At 32.2% G+C, this 22,129-nt stretch overlaps 2 protein-coding genes and 1 long non-coding RNA gene across 5 annotated transcripts in view; 1 reads left to right on the top strand and 2 right to left on the bottom strand.

Moving 5' to 3' along the window:
* The window catches only part of LOC148130466 (uncharacterized), a 203,408-nt gene that overhangs the window by 32,050 nt on the left and 149,229 nt on the right, over window positions 1-22,129 (bottom strand). The window lies entirely within an intron of this gene.
* The window catches only part of CXADR (CXADR cell adhesion molecule), a 225,769-nt gene that overhangs the window by 188,206 nt on the left and 15,434 nt on the right, over window positions 1-22,129 (bottom strand). The window lies entirely within an intron of this gene.
* Window positions 11,978-22,129, top strand: part of LOC113409848 (uncharacterized) — a 58,663-nt gene continuing 48,511 nt past the window's right edge. The window contains exon 1 of the long non-coding RNA XR_003370583.2: window positions 11,978-12,105. This is a non-coding gene — a long non-coding RNA (uncharacterized LOC113409848). The remainder of the gene's footprint in view (window positions 12,106-22,129) is intronic.

The raw sequence follows: 22,129 nt of genomic DNA, 5'->3' as shown, positions 1-22,129 counted from the left end.
AAATAGGGCAGCTTCTAAATACAGCAGTTAAAATATTTGTGTACTTGCATACTTTAGAACTTGCCTCTACTGAGTTACATTCTTAAAGAATTGGAATAGTTTTTATTGTGCATATTTAATGTTTAAATCAATGCTTATTTTGTTTTTCTAAATAAAAACAACTTTCCCAACATGTCCAAATGCTTAATATATATTAGATATTTTCCAATGGTTTCTCTACATCTTCCTGTTACTTTTATTAGTGTATGTCTATATCAGGTACAAATTATAGGCACAGGCAGCTGCCACAGTTAACTAGAGAACTCGATGTCCCTTCATTAAAGAAGTCTGCCAAGAAAGATACTTATGTTTCCATAAGTCAAAATGGCTTTATCTTGATGTGTTTTGTAATTCCCAAACCACATTCAAGCTGTACACTAACAAAATGATTGAAAATAATTCTTCCTTCATTCACAATTTTTAAATTGCTAATATTTAAAGTAGAAAAAAAGTTACAGGAGCTAGTTGTTCATATCATGATGGTACAGCGCTTCCTCCTCCTGCTCCTCCTCCTCTTCCATTTGAAAGCAGAATGGACTTTGTTAGAAAACCCTAATAATAACATTACCTGATCTGCAGTATAAGTGTTCCCAATTATTCCAGACTCTAAGGTAAGCTTAGTAACTTATTATAAATCAAATTAATCACACGCATAAAGCAGTCATCTCTTTGAACAATACAAGAATTTTATATGGATAAAAGTGCAGCTTGCAGAACAAAGGTTGAGTAAATGTAGGAGTTCCTATTACTGTCTGCCCTGCTGCAACACCACATTTCAGTAATATACTGTAAATGGGAGATGACCAAGGTATGAATGACCAAAAACACCGACTGCTTCATACTTTGCCTTTTGTTCTGGGATATTTTATCTTTTTTAAACAAAAACTTTTCAGGAATTGTATATCCATCTGATCACAACTTTCTTGGTCGTCCCCTTCTTCTTGAACAATTCACCCTTTCTTCTTATATTTGTTTCACAAGTTAATTCGTCTCTATGGCCAAACTACCTCAATGTGCTATCTTTTTTTAATATTACTCATTCACTTTTTCATTCCATTGACATTCATTCATTGCACATTTATTCTTGATCTCATTTTTTGTTTTATAACCTACATCTTAAAGACCATATTCCACTGCTTTCAAACTGTGTTTATATTACCCTTAACTCTCATTGCTATTCAGAAAAACATATAAAAGCATGCTTTTACAAACAACCAATTTTTGCTATTTTTCACAAAAATAGCCTAGAATATATTACATAAAATATACTAGTTTTGTACAGCATATTTATATCTTAAGATTTATTTGTCTAAGATTTTTTTTCTTAGCTTTAGTAGACATTTAGTGGATGTATCTATGTACTGCTTTTTGCCAACCATGTATAATACTGTATGGAATCTTTAATTATACTTTTTCTGTCAGTCATAAGCTGTCAGTGATAAACTTTGATATGTTAATTACAGGTTTATGCTACTAATTGCAACATGCTATTAATATCAGTTGCAGATCATTTAGATTTCATGCAGCAACATGGAATTACCTGTATCCAAAAGTACACTCATACTGGTATTCCAAACCAAAATGATTTGAACATCATCACAGGTAGAGTCATATAGGTATTCATAAAATATTAGAAAATGAACACATCTTTGTCAATGCTGAACACATCAATGCTGAACCTTCCACTAGTCATTTGATTTATCTTATATATATTTAATTTCTATCATATACTACTCTTTTCCTATTACTCATTCAATGTTCAGCTCCATTTTCATATAGAACTTTATCTTATAGTTTCTGTAAATTAACAAACATAAAATAGGAAAGCATATTATTACTAAGACCAGATGAATTCAGTTGAGCATAATATGGTTTATTTATGGCATTAAGACTTATTCTTTTTTAAATTAACCTTTAAATTGTATTTTGTTTTCTACTTATTCTGTTTCAGCTGGTTTTTTCAGAGGTCTATTCATTATTGAAGCTTAACCAAATTTCTTTTCAGCCGTCCGTCCTGTTTTAGTTTCATTTTTAAGCCTACTTTTATATAACTATCCAATCTTCTTATTTTTTAAAGTTAACATTTCTTGTTGCTTTTTTTAAAGTTGGTGGTCTAATTTATAAATCTACAGGTATGTGGGCTAATGATTTGTTTTGTGCATTGCAGTCATTTATTGCAATGAAGACTGATAATGATAAATATACTATAAACTTCTTCACACATATACATTTCTTACTGGTGTGCTGAAAAACACACTATGGCTTTCCTAGCATAAAAGTCCTGTATCTTCAAAATTTAACATTGTCATATTTTGTATATTTTAAGTGATACTACTCTGCATTTTGGTAGGTATACTTAATAAAGTAACAACTATGGTGGTTTTTGTATTAATTCTTATTTCCTTTCTTTTTGTGTAGGGGAAAAATAACCACATTCTTCTAATCATAAGGAATTACTATAGACTTCATATATAAATTAACCGAAATTGTATAGCCACAATATAAGCAAACTACAGACATAATTTGACACTTCTCCAGTTATATCATTTACACTTGTGGCCTTACCATTTCTCACATCTTTAATAACTTCCTTTACATTATTTTTTTGAAACCTATCTTTAAGCCATTTTTTTCAGTCCCAATCTTGAACATACTATTCTCATAAAGATCTATAAATAATCTTTCTGAATTAAAAAGTATTTGTCAGAAACAGAAATAATTATTTCATCATTTCATTTGCATGCCAAATTATTTAATTATGTTAAATTTTTAATTTTATTAATGGCTAGAGGTATTTTTAACCTTTTTCATCCATTTTGGAATAAGATTGTACAATATTTTGAATTATTGAGAAAACCCTTTTTAGAAGACATGTATATTGTACATATTCAATATATAGCAACAACTTGAAATTTAACATGTTTAGAAAAATGTAGGGTTTTCATGCTCTAATAACAATAAGTGTGTATGTGTGTGTGTGTGTGCGTGCGTGTGTGTGGAGAGAGATTTTGAATTTACAAAAGACTTACAATATCAGTTAAAGTTGGGATATAGTTTTAATTAGGGGTAAGATTTATTGTTTGCTCATTTATGAATTTTCTTATGTTTTCCTTTGATTTTTGTGTATGGAAAACTGTTCTCTTTTATTTTATTGTATATTACTTTATGTGTGAATAAGGAATAATCGAAACTATTGGCAAAACTATCTTATTTTGCAGGAATATTTTGCTGTCTATATATGATAATGTGCTATTTTTTCTCTTCTTACATTTTGCGGGATTCCTGTCTAAACAGTATTTCTTATCTATACTTTACTACATACCTCTGCTATGTTATCCCATAATACCACATATTTCCCTGGAACCATGTAACAATTATTTTCACTCTTTTTCAAGCACCTTTCTTATATCCACTTTTGATATATTTGAATGAAAAATTAATTTGTTTTCTACTTTTTATATAGGACTTCCACTTTGTCTGGCAGTTGGTCACTTATTAGTTAGTTCTCATAATAATAAAAGGAATGGGGCTACAGAATGTATGAATATATGTACATTGTCCTACTTCTATTAACAAGTCTCTATACAGAAAAAGCATAAGGAAACCCACAAAATTTTTGCCAGATTATGCTTACAGTATGTATATATATATATATATATATATATATATATATATATATATATATATATATATATATATATATATATATATATATATATTTTTCTTAAGTTTCGGTATTACAGTATGTATCATATATATATATATATATATATATATATATATATATATATATATATATATATATATATATATATATATATATATATATATATATATATATATTTTTTTTCCCTTTTTCCTTTTTAGTTAAGAATTAAAATGCAAATTCACAAATAAATGACAAGAGAAGAACAAATCTTAACAGGACAAAAAAGAAAAAGAAAAAAATTCACATACATTGTTCCCTTAGTTCAGGGGTATCAAACTCGCGGCATCATCAATTGCGTTCTTTTCGCTGATGATGTAAAGCTGTTCAATACCACAGACAATACCGCTACCCTGCAAAAAGATCTTGACTATGTATCAGAATGGTCAAACAAATGGCAACTTCAAATCTCAACAAATAAATGCTCTGTCTTACATATTGGCAAAAAAAATCAGAAAATAAAATACAAGCTGAATAGTCAAGAACTTGTTGATGACCCAAGCTCTGTAAAGGACCTTGGAATACTCACCTCTAATGATCTAAGTGCTAGAGCCCACTGCAACTACATAGCCAAAAAGGCATTAAGAGTTGTTAACCTAATCCTACGTAGCTTTTTCTCTGGTAATATCACACTACTAACCAGAGCATACAAAACATTTGCTAGACCAATACTCGAATACAGTTCATCAGTCTGGAACCCACATTACGTATCTGATATTAGCACAATTGAGAAAGTCCAGAAATATTTCACAAGAACAGTTCTCCACTCCTCTACTCGTTGTAGAATACCTTATGCCACCAGACTTGAAATTCTAGAACTAGAAAACCTTGAATTACGCCGTCTTCGGTCTGATTTAAGCATGGTATATAAAATCATACATTGCAATGTCCTACCTGTCAATGAATACTTCAGCTTCAACCAATACAACACAAGAGCACACAATAGATACAAACTCAAAGTTAACCGCACCAAACTTGATTGCAGGAAATACGACTTCAGCAATAGAGTGGTCAATGTCTGGAATACTCTACCCGACTCTGTAGTCTCTTCCCCAAACCCCAAAAACTTTAACCTTAGACTGTCTACTATTGACCTCACCCCTTTCCTAAGAGGTCTGTAGGGGTGTGCATAAGCGCACCAACGTGCCTACCGTCCCTGTCCTATTGTTTCTCTTATTCTTCTTTTATTTTTCTTATATGTACCCATTTCATGTATTCACAACTATGTATACACTTATACTTATTATCTTGTAAACAATTGGCAAATCAAATAAATAAATAAATAAATAAAATCATGTGGATGTCACGTGTTGTATTGTGACTTTTTTCCCTTTGCTAAACTGGGGGTGGGGGTGGCCAGCACATGATGCATCCGGCCTGTGGGCCACGAGTTTGACACCCCTGCCTTAGTTGAATATTGATAAATATATTACAATATTAGTTTTTCTTCCCTTGTGAAACAGGTCTACAATAATCTGCTCCAATTCTATTGACCCAAACAGTCTGATTCATCATCTGCCTCTTGTACAAAGAAACAGTTAACAGGCGAGCCCAACAACAAAAACTAACTTCAAAGCCCTTTGTTAACAAGCCATTATTGTGTTTTACTTGAAGAAATCGGCAACAGCGTCAATTTCATTTTCAACTTTAATCATTACAGTCATTGTCTCTTGTCCATCCAGGATCAAATAGCTTTGATTGATTCTTAATAATAAAACTTTTCCTTATTATAACTAAGGTTTTTCCATATAATCACATTTAATTCCCCAAAATAATAGATCTCTGTTGTAGGTATACAACATTTATCTACAGTGTTTGCTGTTCAAAATTTCTATGTCTGTTTTTTCATTGGAAATAAAAGTATTGGGATCAATGATTAAATAGTATAAATTATATTTCTCAGATGGCCTGCTTATATTTTTCAATTGCCCTGCTTATTCAAGTTTGAATTTCTACCACTGATGAGAAGAGGAAGATGATGAACGTTATGATCAATTTCAATTTGAAATTGAGAAAACATGCAATCAAAGTAGATGTGCTGTTTTGGTTCAGAACAAGACTGCCAAAATTGGATATAGTAAGGACAAGATAATAAGTTGGTTACTCGGCCTAAAAATTGACATTATGCAGGAAAATTACTTAATAAATTTCCCCCTATACAATAATTTCTTCATTGCTAAATAGTCTTGTGAGTTCTATTGCATAATAAAACAAATTTATCTCTTGAAACATAAATGACCATGTTCAAATTACCATATTTTTGACAGTACTGGGAAAGATAGAAAGAAAAGAGAAAAGGATGACCAGCAGCAAGATGGATTGATTTGATTACAGCACTTAATGAGTTTACTGTTGTAACAAAAACAGGATTTGGACAGATCATCCTGGAAAATTATGTGAATACTACAAGGTGACACTGGTCTAAGTTAATCAATGAAAAGTAATAAACCAAATTATATCTCAGAATAATTCCCCCACTGTCCCATCCTGAATGTGCTGCTTTATGGTTATTTTAATTCTTTCTACTTTTGTGATTATTCTAATTCTTCTTTATAAACCTCATGTATCCTTTTCCTATTTCAGTAACTACTCAATACGTATTAACATTTTCAATTTAAAGCGTGTCAAATAGCATAGTTCATTGATCCAAGGCACTGATATTCTTTTTTAGAATACTCCCATTATAAGAACTCTAAATATATTCTGTCTTTTTTTACATTCCACAGGTTTATGAAACTCAGAGAAAAGAAATAACTTTCCCCTTTGCCTATGTTCTTAGAGCTGAATAATAATAATAATATTTTTCTAGATAGAGCACAAAAATCTTATTTAGTCACTTCCATTCTTGAATGGGAAAAATGTGGGATCCAAATATTACTGGACAATAACTCATAGCATCTCTTATCACTGTTCATGCTATCTGGATTTGCAGCTGTCCGTGTTGGTGCTTGCTCATGATAACAGCTAATCTGATCTATAATGTTTAAAAATGTATCTGGCATTTTTCTTCGGGAAAATGCTATGAGGTATTGATAGCCTCTAGTTTAAGAAGGAAGAATATTGTGAGGACTACAGAAATAAAATATTTAGCAAAAAAAATATTTGGAAATATCTTCTGAATTATAAGATTCCTTCAAAATAACTTTAAATAAAATAAAATCCAACTAAATTGAGGGGTCACATTTATTTCCTCTGTAAGAAAAGTTTTTGTTTTTGTTGTTAGTAGGATTTCTTCAGTTTGCTTTTGAAAAGAGAAAAATATACTTAAATATCCAACTTGTATTTTAGTGATCACTGTTTGCTGATCAAAATTATGAGTTAATTGACTATACTGAATAAAATATTGACTATTTAGTTGAAATCTGAATAAATTCAGATTTAATATATCTTACCAATAAAATAAACAGTATTTTCTGATGTATAAGTACTTGCAAAAACAGTAAAGAAGAAAAGCAATAAAGAAGAAAACTGGAGAATAATAATCATGCCAGTCTAATATTTCCAAATACCCTAAATACACAAGGTTGCAAAAGGATAGAGAAATATGTAATGCCAAAAAAAAAAAAAAATCACTACCAGCATTGATAACATCACAACACTAAGAGGACCAGAACAAAAAAGGTTTTCCATAGCTGCCTCAAAGGGAGGGAGGGGAATGGATTTTTCATAGTAGAATTTTTAAAAACATTTCATCTATACAGAGATTTTGAATTAAAGAATACATTATACACTTTTGCAAATTCTTTAATTTTAAATACTTCCAGGAAATTATGGAATACCAAGAATGGATCTTGTGCAGCTTCAGTGATTGACCAAGATATTCTTTCCCCATTTTTAAAGCTGTGCAAAGTGTAATCAAATAATTTTTATATCTTTTTAATTATACTTAAAACTTCAACTTATTTTAATCTTTTTATACCTTTGAGATGCTTTTTAAAAACAAAACTGTGTGGTTTGTTCTACTTTTTAACAAGTCACTTTGAGCAGCAGTGGTCTCTCCTTAGTGAAAGAGCCTTGATCCTCTGAACATGAATGATTTTGACCAATGATGAGGGATATGGAAAAAATTAGAGTATATTATTTGAAGCTTTGTTCTGACTATGAAATATATGGTTTCATTCTTGGGATGAAACAAGGATGGCAACCTGACTGCTGCAGTTGATCTGTTTGGTGAGTTGTGATTTTAAGGCTTCCTTCCCCCCATCCCAAATCTTTTATAGGCTAATCCATAGTGCATCAGAGACTGATCTTATTAGTGATCTGGACTAGATAGCAATAGCAATAACACTTATACTTCACAGTGCTTTCCAGCCCTCTCTAAGTAATTTATAGACTTAGCATATTGCCCCAACAATCTGGGTCCTCATTTTACTGATTTCAGAAGGATGGAAGGCTGAGTCAACTTTGAGCTGGATAGGATCAAACTCCTGGCAATGGGAAGAGTTAGCTTGTAATACAGCATTCTAACTACTGCACCACCATGGCTCTGGATGGATGGGTGATGTAGGAATGAGGGTTTTAGGAGAAAGCAGTATTTGCACATACACTACAACAACACTGCTTCAACACTACTAATTTACCTAACAACATTGCTGATTTTATTTTAAAGGTTGCTGTGAGACAGAATTTATGCAGGTGGATAGGTAATTCAATTTCTGTTATCCTGCCTTATTTTAAAGACAACTAATTCAAAGGGGTGGCACACAGTAGCTTGCCTTTTATGCAAAAGTTGCTAATGCTACTGAAGTTATATATAAAAACAAAGGTTACTAGGATATAATGCCTTTTAATGGTACATGTTTTTCATACAATTAAGAAACAGCATTTGCTGTCTTTTTTGTTTTGCTTTGTTGTACTTTTGTTCAACAGCCAACAGACACCCTTATGTGCAAGCATAAACATCAGTTGCTTTGCTACGGAAAATTGGCAAAACAATGAACATAAAACCCCAAAACAGTAAGAAAAAGTTATGGCACATTCATTGAGGCGAATGCTAGATTAGCTTTCTCATTGTCGTGCATCTTGCTGATTGTATAACAACATGCTACACATTTAAAGACATTGTAAATACTTCTTTCCGTTCAGAGTGGAGCTTTTTATATACAGTATATAAAACATGCTTATCTAAACCAATGTCAGTTGATAAGAACAGAATTATATATTCATTGTTTCCTATAGGGATTTAATATAATTTAAAAGAGTTGTAAAACTTATGACCTTGATCGTATTTTATGGAAATTGGTTAGTGGATTGTTTTCAGAATCAACAGTGGAATTCAATTATTTTGTACAGCTGAACTCTCAAAATTGTATGAAATGTATTCTAGTGGAACAAAGAATATTGAAGCTCTATTGAGTGTTGTTGGGTACAAAGCTGTCAACTCAAAACATTTGACTGAACTTTTTGAATGGGGCTGTTTTAATATTAACTCAAAAATGATTTCTCATTTCATTCACAACCATTTTTACTCCTTCATTGGAAGCTTCCCATGTCTGGGCATATATGGCTATGTGGAAAAATTGTGAACTGCCCTTTCAAGGAAATGAAAAGCACATGAAATCAATTAATTAATTTCTTGACCTTATTTTAAAATCTTAGACCTCATATAATATTTAAGGAAAACAAATATTCTGGGTTATATAATTGATTTATTTTGGTAAATAGAATTTCTTCTGAATGACTTAAGAATAATGTTTCATTGATCAATATATCAAATTGTTGGAAACCATGGAACTAATATTTTAAATGTAATGTGGAATATTGTGAAGTAATGAAGTAAAACTTCCGTGAAGTTTTCACGGAAAAGTACTATATTTTAACATTTTAATAAGAATTCAGAGTTGGATAACAAATCTATCAGCTATCTATCTGTGAATCTGTCTCTTTCTCTCTCTCTCTCTCATCTCTCTGTCTATGTCTATCTTCTTCTTCTTTACTATTTGCTGAAGCGAAAATTCAAAACTACCATAAACAAAAGGTGTGTTAATAATGATTTCTGCATAAGTTTAACAAGGCTTTCATTTATATTAGAATAGCAGAGGTTTTGTGAAATAAAAGAATTAAATCAACAAAAATCAGTATCTCTGAAAAAGGGAAACAAAAAACAAATTGGGTTCAGTATGTCTCTTACACAGAAGGACTTCCTAGGGAAGGTTTCTGATGAAAGCAGAGGTCTTGTTGTTTCCAGTATCTGTTACAAATCTGTATGTTCCCTGAAACTCTACTGCATAGAAGATTTTAGGCAATAGTATGCTGGTGAGCCTCAGGTGTCAGGAAAAGCAAACTAGCAAAAACTCTTCTATAAGAGTTAATTGGAAATCTATAACTAACAGAAGCAGAAACTAATCCAATCTTTATTCAAAGTACTTTCTATTTTTAAATCTGATTTGCACATTTTTTGAGAAGCCATTTTTCAAAATTTTATTAATAATGGCAAACTTCTGTGAAGTACCATATATACTTATCTTTTGCAAAAAATCAGATTAATCATTAGTTTAGAATGTATTAAATAAATTCTGCAAGCCATATCCCTGAATCAGTGGCAGAGACAATTTATTTGTCAGAATCAATAGTTCAGACAATACAAATCTCAATTGTAATGGATTATGAGCAACAGAAATATTGTTAAACAATATTAGCTTGAAGCTGCATCTAGTGAAGGTGACAGTTATGTCATCATCCAGATTACACTTAAGTACTGCTGCTTACATAGACAAATTTATGAAAAATGAAAATAGTTTATTCTGTTCAGAAGAAGGTAAAGATGAAACTGAAATTTAGGCAGAATGAAATTTGTTAACCAAACCTAGATTAACCATAATAAACCTGAGAATGGACTCTAAAATTTAATATATTATCAGCTAACACAATATAGCTTTATGATTAACAAATCTTGTTCATATCCATACACACATAGTATTTATGTAAAAATGGAACATTGCTACTGTATCCTTGATGACAATGTATTCATTGCCCTTATGCTGAAGGGAGCAGTAGAGTGGACAATGGCTAAGCATCCTTTGAAATAAACTATATTTAGAAATACCTATTTGATGGTTTTTTTTTTCTAGAAATAAATAATGTTTCCTAAATTCAAAAACTTATCAAAACTTATACAGTATATATCCCCCCCCCCCCCAATTTCTTCCTGCCCGTATATCTGACACAATACCTTGGAGATTTTTTTACAGTCCTACTTGATTATATTTTTATTTATTAGGTTACAATTTTCTATTACAATTCATGCTTTAATCTAACAATATTTACATAAAAATGCTAATTTAGAAATCTTTCCAAAATTATAGAACAAATTTTGAAACATATGTTACCATTTTTACTTCTGGCCCATCAAAACAAGATTGTTTACTAGTAGTTTGTCTAGTTTCTCTCCTTTAATGATATAACAGGTTAGTTGTATATTATTAGATTTGAAAATATAAGTATTGAAGGACTTATGTTCCAGAATTATAAATTTCCAGGTACAATTTTCATTTTTAAAAAAATTACACGATTTCAGTGTTTTATGCTTATTTATCATATTTTCAGAAAGAGGACAATAGAAATATCACTGTATCACCATAATAGTGACTTGAATTTTTAACATAAACAAGAGTGATTAAAATAAATGACTGGTTCTTTAATCCCATCATCACAACACTATCCATTGCTGTTTGGCGTTTGCTTATGTCACTGTATAAACATTCATGTTTGAATACAAAGCAACCATATCTGTTTTTTTTTAAACTGACATATTAGAGATACCGGTGTAGCTTGAAGTAAAAAAGAAGAGTCTGAGAGTCAAGTGAGCAGTGAAAGAAATGAGGAATTGAAAATAAATGTTCATATGTGGGAAGGGATTGGTTAAAAACAAAATTCCAATCAAAGGGAATTGGACAATTATGATAAATGAAATGCAAAGAGGATTCTTTTGTGAGATTGTTATAAGAAAAGCTAGGCTAATGGTCCTATAAAAAAGCATATTTATTCTACTTGAATTTTGAATAAATCTTTTGTGAGTATAACCAGGAATAGATTAAAACAATGTTTATAGAGCACTGTTCACAGAACACAAAGCATAGTTATGGTTATTGCTTAAAAATGTGAGATTACTGACATTGTGGTACATGATATGACATCGAAGCAGAGGGAATAGACAGAGGAGTAGTAGTACAAAGCTTAAGCCACTGGCTTCTTGCCCTGTTTCTTCTTCCAACTCCTAACCAAGAAGTAAAATCATGCAAACATACAGAGTAATGTGGGAAAAGACATGAATTATTTGTGCCCATACTAATGGCACAACTGAAAGTTGGTTTTGGAATACTGATGGGGGATATAATCCAACAATAATTTAAGAAAACTGGGTAAGAAGAAAATAATTTGATTTTGGCAGAATTTTTTTAAAAAGTAAAATTGCTTTCAAATTGACCTTGACTTCTATTGGCTTCATGAAATGTGCATATAAAAGTTATTAAAATAGTTTGCCAAGATGTATTTCTAGTTTTTCTGTGTAGCTTTCAGAAAAAATGGCTTTCAAATTCTTCAAAAAAATAATTTGTCCTTTACTTTAAAAGTTAGGAATTGCACACTTCCATCCACATATTCAATTCTCTTTTTCAGACACATATGCATTTTTGGACCTAAATATACATACATATATAAGCATTATTTTACTATTTTGGGTCATTTTTGTGTACAATTGTCTTTTATTTGAATTTTCCAGCTCTGTTTTTGATTCAATGTTCTTGCTGAAGATGTGAAAGTTAAGTAAAATCATATTTTAGTATTTATATCAAAACTGTATTGGGAGAAAGAGTGTTCCCCCTACATATTTTTATCATTATCACCATCATTATCTAATCATCATGATCTAATAATTTTTAAAATGTTTATGTTTGCAAGCTCCCAAAACATTTTGCTTTCATTTTCCGTTAATTTCTGCAAATTGCCTCCCACCCCCTCTTTTTTTACATATAAATTTCCTTGAGATAACTTTAGGTTATAAATACTCCCACTGCAAATATTTTAGAAAAGTATTACAAACACAATTTGCACAGTAATTTTTAAATGGATCTTATTTTTATCATAGGAAAACAAGCTTTGGAAAGTTGTATTTGATGCTAGTAAGAGCTAGTGAATATGTAAAGGAAACAGAAAACCATCTTGCTGTTCCTGCCTCTGTGTCTGTCGTTTTGTATCTTTTTTCTGAGATAAAAGACAATGGTTGAATATTGGCTTTTTCTAAACCAAAACAAAAAAAATGACTCTTAACCTAACAAGATAAGAAATAGTTGAAACAAGCTTATAGAGTTCTGCAAGCCAATTGTTTTTCAGTTGTTTTCCATTATCTGCGATAAGGAAGTACTGTTAGGTATAACATTGATACCAAATATGGTTTGGGTGAATAAATATATAAAACTTAGATATCATGGTTTAAGTGCTTATCACTTTAAGCACAATGCAGCAGGCAATTAGACGATTAAGGGTGCGGTTAGAAGTTACAATATAAGGAAGCATTAGAAGCTGGAAAGCTTACTGTAACTGTGTGCTGCTGCGACTTACTGTGTGCTACTGCGACTAACTGAGATTACTGACTGTGAGTGCCTGTGACTGAACTGTTTTTGTTTGCTACTGTTTGCTGAATATCCAGCGTTTGTTTCTCTGGAGAGTGAAACCGGAGGAGGAGAAGATATCTTTATCGGCTGATAAAGATATTGCAAGACTCTTAACTTGGACTATACTAGTGAGTCTTACTGGATGGAAATACTGTGAATGACTTAATGGACTGAATGACAATGCTTAAACTCTAACTGGATTAAAAACTATTTAAACTACAAACAGTGTTTGTGTTCAGTGTGTGTATACTCTGGGGCCCTTCCGCTCTCCTTTGGTTGCCTGGCTTGACTACTGCTGCAATACTCTTCTAGGGGTTAATCCCCAAACACTAACATTGGTTATGGGCCCAGCAGCATAGTCTAACTAACCAGGATATAGCAGAGAGAGTTGGTGTGAGTTGCACATTACTGTAAAAACAAACTGTTTTAATTAGTTTAAAATAGTCAAAATATCTGAAGAGTAATGGCACAAGTAAATTTGTCACAACTGTCCATGATATCCAGGCTGGATGGAACAAACTATGTTTCATGGTCAATGAAATGTAGTTTACTTCTACGCAGAGAAGGTTTGTGGGACATTATAGCAAACCCACCAGATGTGAGTAGCTGGGATCCTGATAATGATGATGATAAAGAAAAGTTACAAGACTTTAAACTGAAGAATGAGCAGGCTTTATGCATCATAGGACTGACTCTCTGTGATCAGCAGCTTGTCCATATTCGTGGAGAAGAAAATGCTGCAAACTGCTGGGAGAACCTCAGGAAGATTTATGTTCGGGACAGTGTAGGAGCACATATAAATCTTACACGGAAGCTTTTTCGAACGCATCTTCAGAGGAATGGAGATATGTTAGTTCATTTAAACTGTATGAAGAGCATTTTTCAAGATTTGCAAGAAAAGAGCTTATATTTAATGAACTGCAACAAGTCTACATAATATTATCTTCATTAGATCAAAGCTATGATGACTATGTGACTTCGTTGGAAGTATTGCCAAAAGAAAGCCTCTCATTAACCGAGATTACAGGCAGGCTATTAGAAGAAGCCAGAAGAAGGCGTGAGCGTGACGAGCTGAGAGAAGATAAGAAAGAAGAGAAATTATCTTCAAAGCTTGAAAGAAACCAGCAAAGCAAAGTACAGCACCTGGAAGAAGAGAATTTATCTTCAACAGCATACACAATTAAAAAGTGTTTTAATTGTGGAGGCAGAGGACATTTGGCAAGATTCTGCAAAAGAGAAAAAGCCAGAATGTAAAAAAGCCAAAGAAAGCATTTGAACTAGCCACGTTTAGCAACTCTGATGTGAAGAATAATTTATGGGTGGTTGACAGTGGGGCATCCCACTGCATCACAAGAGATAAGACAAAATTTATAAAAATGTCTAAAAGCTCTCAACATATATCTCTTGCCAATGGCTGGAACCTGAAAGCGAAAGGTCAAGGTTTTGCACGTTGTCCGTACATAAACCAGGATATAAAAATGTTGTATGTACCGCAACTAAAGTTTAATTTGCTTTCAGTAAGGGTATTAGATAAATTAGGTTATGTAATTACTTTTAAAGATAATAATTGCATAATTGAAAAAGATAACAAAAGGGTAACTGCAGCTTTAAATGGAACATTATATGTCTTAAATAATTGTAAGAAAGGGGAGGCACAAACTGTATTTAATAATATAAAACCTCATGAAGAATGTATCCATTTATTGCATAGGCGTTTGGGGCATGTAAATTTTAAAATGCTAAAACGTACAGTTGAGTTATCTGAAGGAATAAGGTTAAAACCTTGTGATAAATATTTGCGTTGTAATGTTTGCTGTGAAGATAAGAGCAAAGTATTGCCTGCAAATAGGCTAAATGGTTTCAAAACAAAAGAACCTTTAGAAGTAGTATTTGCAGACATAATAGGTCCAAAGAAACCCAGTATGGGGGTGCTAGATATATACTGAGCATTATGGACCATTATTCTAGATATGGGTTTTGCTATTTAATGAAAAGCAAAACTGAAACATATCAACATTTTTCAATTGGCTTAGGTTTGCTGAAAGAAAGTCTAAACGTCAACTGATAACCCTGGTGACAGATAATGGTAATGAATTTATTAATAACAAATTCCAGAACAGACTTAAGGTATCTGGAATAGAGCATAAGAAGTCTGCTCCATACAGGCCAGAACATAACGCTTTTATTGAAAGAAGAGGCCAAACACTACAGGCAATGGTTAGAACAATGTTAAATGATTCTGGGTTACCTGATTCTTTGTGGGGAGGCTACAATGTGTGCTAATAACATATTGAACAACGTTGTTAATACAACAACAGGTGAAATACCATTCACCAGATGGCATGGCAGGAAACCTGATCTAAGTTACCTGCACACATTTGGTGCACCAGCATGGGTGCATATTCCTGCACAACTCAGAAAAAAGGGCAACATAGAGCTAAAAGATTTTCTTCGTTGGTTATCAGGCAAACCATAGGGCATATAGATTTTGGGAGAAAGGCACATCTAAAGTGTTATGTAGTGCTAGTGCCCAATTTCTAGAACATGAAGGATGGGAGAAATTAGAACAGGATGCCAATAAAGAGGTAATTATTGAATCCTATAGAAATCCCATTAGTTATCCCTGTAACTTTAAAAATAAAGTAAAGAGACAAATACAGGATGAAATAGTGCCCATAAAGGAAGAAACAGATTCAATAGCTGAACAGGATGAGGAAGATGAACAAGTAGTAGTTCAACAAAGTCCTCCTGTAAGCCCAGTAATTCCCAGAAGAACTACACGTATATCTAGACCGCCTGATAGGTACCAGGCTAACACAGTGTGCCAGATTAATCAAGTTCCTAATTCTGTAGAAGAAATTAAAAAGTATCCTACTAAGGAAAAAGAAAGTTGGTATGCAGCAATGAATAAGGAACTGAATTCATTAAGTGATATGAAGGTGTATGAAAATGCCAAATTACCTGTAGGAAAGAAATCCATTGGCTGCAAATGGATATTTAAGGTAAAAATAGATAAAGATGGTAATTTAATCCATAAGGCAAGGTTAGTAGCCCAAGGTTTTAGGCAGAATGCTAATGACTATGATGAGGTGTTTGCACCTAGTCTTAAGGCAGCAACCTTGAGAGCAGCTTTAGTGTGGGCAGCTAGTAAAAACTATATAGTTAACCATCTAGATGTGGAAACTGCTTACTTGCACGCCCCATTAAAACATATTATTTATATGAAAAAACCTGTTGGTATTAAAAGTGAAAATAAGGATAATAATGATTGTTGGTTGTTAAAGAAAAGCCTCTATGGTCTTAAACAATCAGGCTATGAATGGAATCAGTATATTGTAAAGGAACTAGACAATATAGGATTTAAAGCTGGTTTAGCCGATCCATGTCTGTTTAAGAGGGAGACAAATGGGAAAGTATCATTATTATTACTATTCACAGATGACATTGCATTGATAACTGAAACTAATGATGAAGCAAATAAAATAATAGCATCATTAGGAAAGAGAATAAAGATCAAGCAATTAGGGGAGATAAAGAAGTATCTCGGTTTGAATATAAAGAAAACACGGAAAGGTTTTAAGATATCTCAGGAAGATAAGATAAGCAAATTACTAAAAGATTACAAGATGGAGCTTTGTAAGCCAGCTAAGACTCCAATGAGTCAGGAGTTTAGCAACACTGATGAACAAAGCCCTGAGTTTGATAAGGTGATTTATCAATCTTTAATTGGTAGTTTGAGTTATATTAGTAATTGGTCTAGACCAGATATATCGTACTGTGTGAATCAGTTGGCTAGATTCAATTCTGCACCATGTGAAAGACACTGGATAGCAGCTAAGAGGATATTAAGATATCTTAAAAAGACAATGAATTATTCATTGTATTTAGAACCAAAGGGTGATTTAATTCTGAGTGCTTATGCAGATGCTAGCTTTGCATCAGAAAGAGACACTAGAAAGTCGACTTCAGGAACAGCCATAATGCTGGGTAAGACATTAATAGGCTGGAAGTCAATAAGACAACAGCATATAAGTTTGTCTACTATGGAGGTAGAATTCTCCTGTTTATCACTGTTATGTACAGAATTAATAATGTATAAACAAATGTTAATTGATATAGGTATAACTGTAGATTATCCTATAATTATACATGAAGATAATCAGGCAGCAATTCAAATGGCCACAAATATTGGAGTAAAAACAAGGAGCAAGCATACAGATCTAAGATACCTAAACGTGAGACAATCTGTAAGAAGTAAGATGATTCAGCTAGAGTACTGTATGTCGGAGGACAATTTAGCTGATAATTTTACTAAAGCCCAAGGTGCCAGTAAGCACCAGGAGAGTTGTGAAAAATATGGGGTTAGATTGTAAGGTATTATATATTTATTTCACCCAAAAGGGAGTATGTTAGGTATAACATTGATACCAAATATGGTTTGGGTGAATAAATATATAAAACTTAGATATCATGGTTTAAGTGCTTATCACTTTAAGCACAATGCAGCAGGCAATTAGACGATTAAGGGTGCGGTTAGAAGTTACAATATAAGGAAGCATTAGAAGCTGGAAAGCTTACTGTAACTGTGTGCTGCTGCGACTTACTGTGTGCTACTGCGACTAACTGAGATTACTGACTGTGAGTGCCTGTGACTGAACTGTTTTTGTTTGCTACTGTTTGCTGAATATCCAGCGTTTGTTTCTCTGGAGAGTGAAACCGGAGGAGGAGAAGATATCTTTATCGGCTGATAAAGATATTGCAAGGACTCTTAACTTGGACTATACTAGTGAGTCTTACTGGATGGAAATACTGTGAATGACTTAATGGACTGAATGACAATGCTTAAACTCTAACTGGATTAAAAACTATTTAAACTACAAACAGTGTTTGTGTTCAGTGTGTGTATACTCTGGGGCCCTTCCGCTCTCCTTTGGTTGCCTGGCTTGACTACTGCTGCAATACTCTTCTAGGGGTTAATCCCCAAACACTAACAAGTACAGTAGCAGAACTCCTGTAATGTGTCCCCAAAGTGACTCATATTATCCAAATTGTAGAAGTATCCATATAAAGATATGATCCCCATAGTTTTAAATGAAACATGTTGCTTTTATGATAGCTTTAAGCTCACTTTCTCTCTCTCTCTCTTTCTTTTAACAAATCTTGACTGAACTCATTGGAAAAATTGAAGTTGATTTAAGACTTGAGATTCAAAATATTAGTTGATTAAAAATAGTTATTTTTTAATATTTTTGTAGACAAGAGATGATACAACCAATTCATTAACTTGATTTCATAAATATCAGCATTCCAAAGATATATACAGTGTTAAGTTAATAAATTAATCAGGTCAAAATTCATAGGCATTGGGAAGTCCAGATGTGGATAAACAGAACAATTTAATGCCACTCTTTGTTATGCTCATGTAGGACAGATACCACTGTTTTATCATATCAGTAAGATTTCAGTACTTGCTTTAATCTGCTTTACATTAAATTGACCCTTTTTAAAAATTTCCTCTCGACAGGATTATATTTTGGAATATCTTCGAGGCACTAATTTACAATATTCATGGTATATTACCGTATTACAGTATAATTTATAAATTACATTATTATAAATTATATAAATTGCAGTATAATTTACAGTATTCATGGTATAGTAGATATCATGATGTCAAAACATAACAACTAAGCTTTAGGATCATAACTAAATTCTAATCACTGCCATTAAATTAAAAGGTATAATTTCCCTATTTTTATGTACTAGGCTTTGTGCAGTCAGAAATTCCTGCTGATTTGTTGGATGGCTACATCCTTATTTTCAGTCACCTTGATAAAAGAGCAGAGTCCTCACTTAATGTCCACTTCTTCAGCAATGATTCAAAATTATGATGGTGCTGAATGAATGAATGGGACTTACAATGGGTTCTCCTAGTTGCAGCCAACATGGCCATGTGATAGCTCTTCTGGTGCTCAGCAACTGGCTAGCAGTTATGATATTGCAGTGTACCATGGTCACATGATCACCATTTGTAACTTTCTGTGCTAGCTTCTGACAATCAAAGTTAATAAAGAACATGGCAGGAGGTGGCAGATTGCTGCCATGTAACCTCAGAGTACTGTGATTGGGCAGAATTCAATGTAGCAAAGGCAACTGGGACTACCATTTTAAGTTGGTGTGATCACATGACATACTGTTGCTTAGTGACAGAGTTCTTGGTCCCAATTACTATTGGTAGATGAGGTTTATATGTAGAACACTCTATTTTTAATCAGAATGCAGACAAAGGCACAGTTCAGAAATATTTCTATCTTTTGAAAAACAGCATTGCTTCAGAGGGACTCAACAAAAAGGCAGAAGTGTTAGTAGAAAAATAAATTATGAGATTACTGAAGTAATTTTATCTTCTACAAAACTGCTGGTCACAATAAAACTAAACTTGCATTAAGTGATGGCAAAGCAGACATAGTTTAAACATGCTGAACCACTCCTAACCTATTCACAGGGAGCAGCATTGTTACTAGAAGCTCGTTGTCATTTAAATGTGTTTGGCTTTATGGCTATCATCATGTTTTTGGTTGCCATAAAGAATTCCAGAAATAAGACTCAGCAGTTGACAGAAACAGAAACAAAAACAAAAAATACATTATACTGTTTTAACAGTTCCAGAGCAACTACTTAATTCTGTAAAAGATACTATAGGACAACAGCTTACATGTCCTAGAATAACTGGAGAAATATAACATACAGTTCTTAGATGTCATCTATTAACAGTATCCAAAATTAAAATAGTTAGGGGACCTATCCATAGCCAAATTTAGAACATTTAATAATGGAAAAATTAACTCACCTCAAGTTTCTTATAACTTGGCTCCAACATCTAAGTTTTATTGTTCAATTTATTGTAGTTTGCTTATTTGTTTTGCTACATAGCAACTTTTTGTAAAAGAAAAAACACTTAACTCTTGCTGAACCAGGAAACAAACAAATAAGTAATGTAAGAGTGTCATCTAAATCGCTTGTTGTTAAAGGATAAAGATTTGCTTTGTGTGATGGAATATATTTCAGAAATACTATGTACCAAGCTCTTTAGGATTTTATCACCCATATAGCTTTAAAAATATCTTTTTTTTGGTAAATTTTATTTGAGTTTTCACAAAGAGAAAAAAAATACAAATAAAACATCTTTTTTGAAATCAGCATAATCCCGGGTTACATTTCTTCGTACAGACACAAATTCAGGTTCATGTTCATTTTTATATTCTATTCCATATCTTATTACTATTTTACATTTTCTGCATAGCTACTCCTCTCTTTTAATTTTCTCAATTTTATTTTAATTATCTCATCTCAATTCAAGTCATTGTATTTATATTTTTTGTCTGTCCTGTTTCAATTATCTATTATCTTTTCTCATTAAACAAAATTTCTCCTGTAATTACTGATTGGAGTATGACGCCTTTATATCTTTTCCCTAAAGTTGTAACATTCAATATAATACATAACTTCCGTTCGGATTCTGCTTGGTACATTCTTAAAATACACACTGTATTCTTAAATTTTTTTTAAAAAAATGTATATAATTGAAACAACATTCCATTTCAATTCAATTCTATCATTAATATTAATATTAATATTCATTAAAGTCTTAACATCTTTAACATTACTTTTCAATTAAATATCATACTTCTATGGGAACAATTATAAGCTTTCCATAGTTAATTCCCACCCCTCTTCACTTATATTTTATAAAACATTAACTAATTAAAATGTTCCCGTTCTTTCCTAATTCAATTTTCTCATTTATTTTATTTCACTTATTTTATTCACAAACATTTCACTAAATTACACTAACTATTTTATCCCTTATTTTAATCATATGTTGTTTCCAATTTTCTAAAGTTATTTCTATTACTAATATAACAATACAATCTTATGTACCTTTACAGAATCCCTTTTTCAGTTAGATTTTCACCCATTATCTCTAAATAGGTCCTGTTTCTCTATATCTTGCTCCGGTCCTTTGTAACTTCTTTTCCTTTCCTTCTTCCCTCTCTTCTTCTCTCTCCCCTTTTTACCCCCTTGTCTCTCTACCTCTATTTCTCTCTTCTGTATTCCCCTTTTCTGTTGCTTTCCAGTATTATACTTATTTTTTGAATTATTTTTCTTTTCTTTGGTTGTTTTTTTAAGTCTTAAATTTCCATTCTCTTTCCCCCCTTTCCTTTTTCTTCCCCACATAGAATTACTTGTTCATTAAAGATGGCTTCTTCTTTGTCCCAGTCTTCTTGTTTTGCAGTCTTTTCTTGTTGTTTCTCATAGTTCCAAATCTCCATTTCTAAGAATTTAAAGACGAAGCCAAAAGAACCCTTCCCTTCTTGTGCATCTTCTTTGTACTTTTTAAATTCCATTTTCAATTCATCCAGAAGTGGTGCCATTGTATACATTTTTAAACAACCACCCAATTGATTTTAGTCATTCAAATATAATAACCAAAAATCCAAAGATCACCAAATAATCCAAATACACGCAAGCTGTTTCTTTTTTGCTCTTTTTTTTCACTTTCTCTTCCTGGGGTTACTATTTAATTGCAAAGTTTCAGTTAAAATGTATCTTTTAGAAGTCTTGTTGAAGTTTTACTTTAGATTCTTTTTAATTCCAGGCAGTCTCCTCCCTCTTCCATAATTCATTTTAACTATATTCTTAAATTTATTAAACATATTTAGCATATGTATAATAGTTTCTCTTTCCCACATTTATTCCATTTATCTCTGTA

Source organism: Notechis scutatus, chromosome 5 (assembly GCF_049901735.1).
Source record: "Notechis scutatus isolate UNSWTSFEM ecotype Mainland chromosome 5, rNotScu1.2, whole genome shotgun sequence".
Taxonomy (NCBI): domain Eukaryota; kingdom Metazoa; phylum Chordata; class Lepidosauria; order Squamata; family Elapidae; genus Notechis; species Notechis scutatus.
This window is presented reverse-complemented; position numbering and strand designations above follow the sequence as displayed.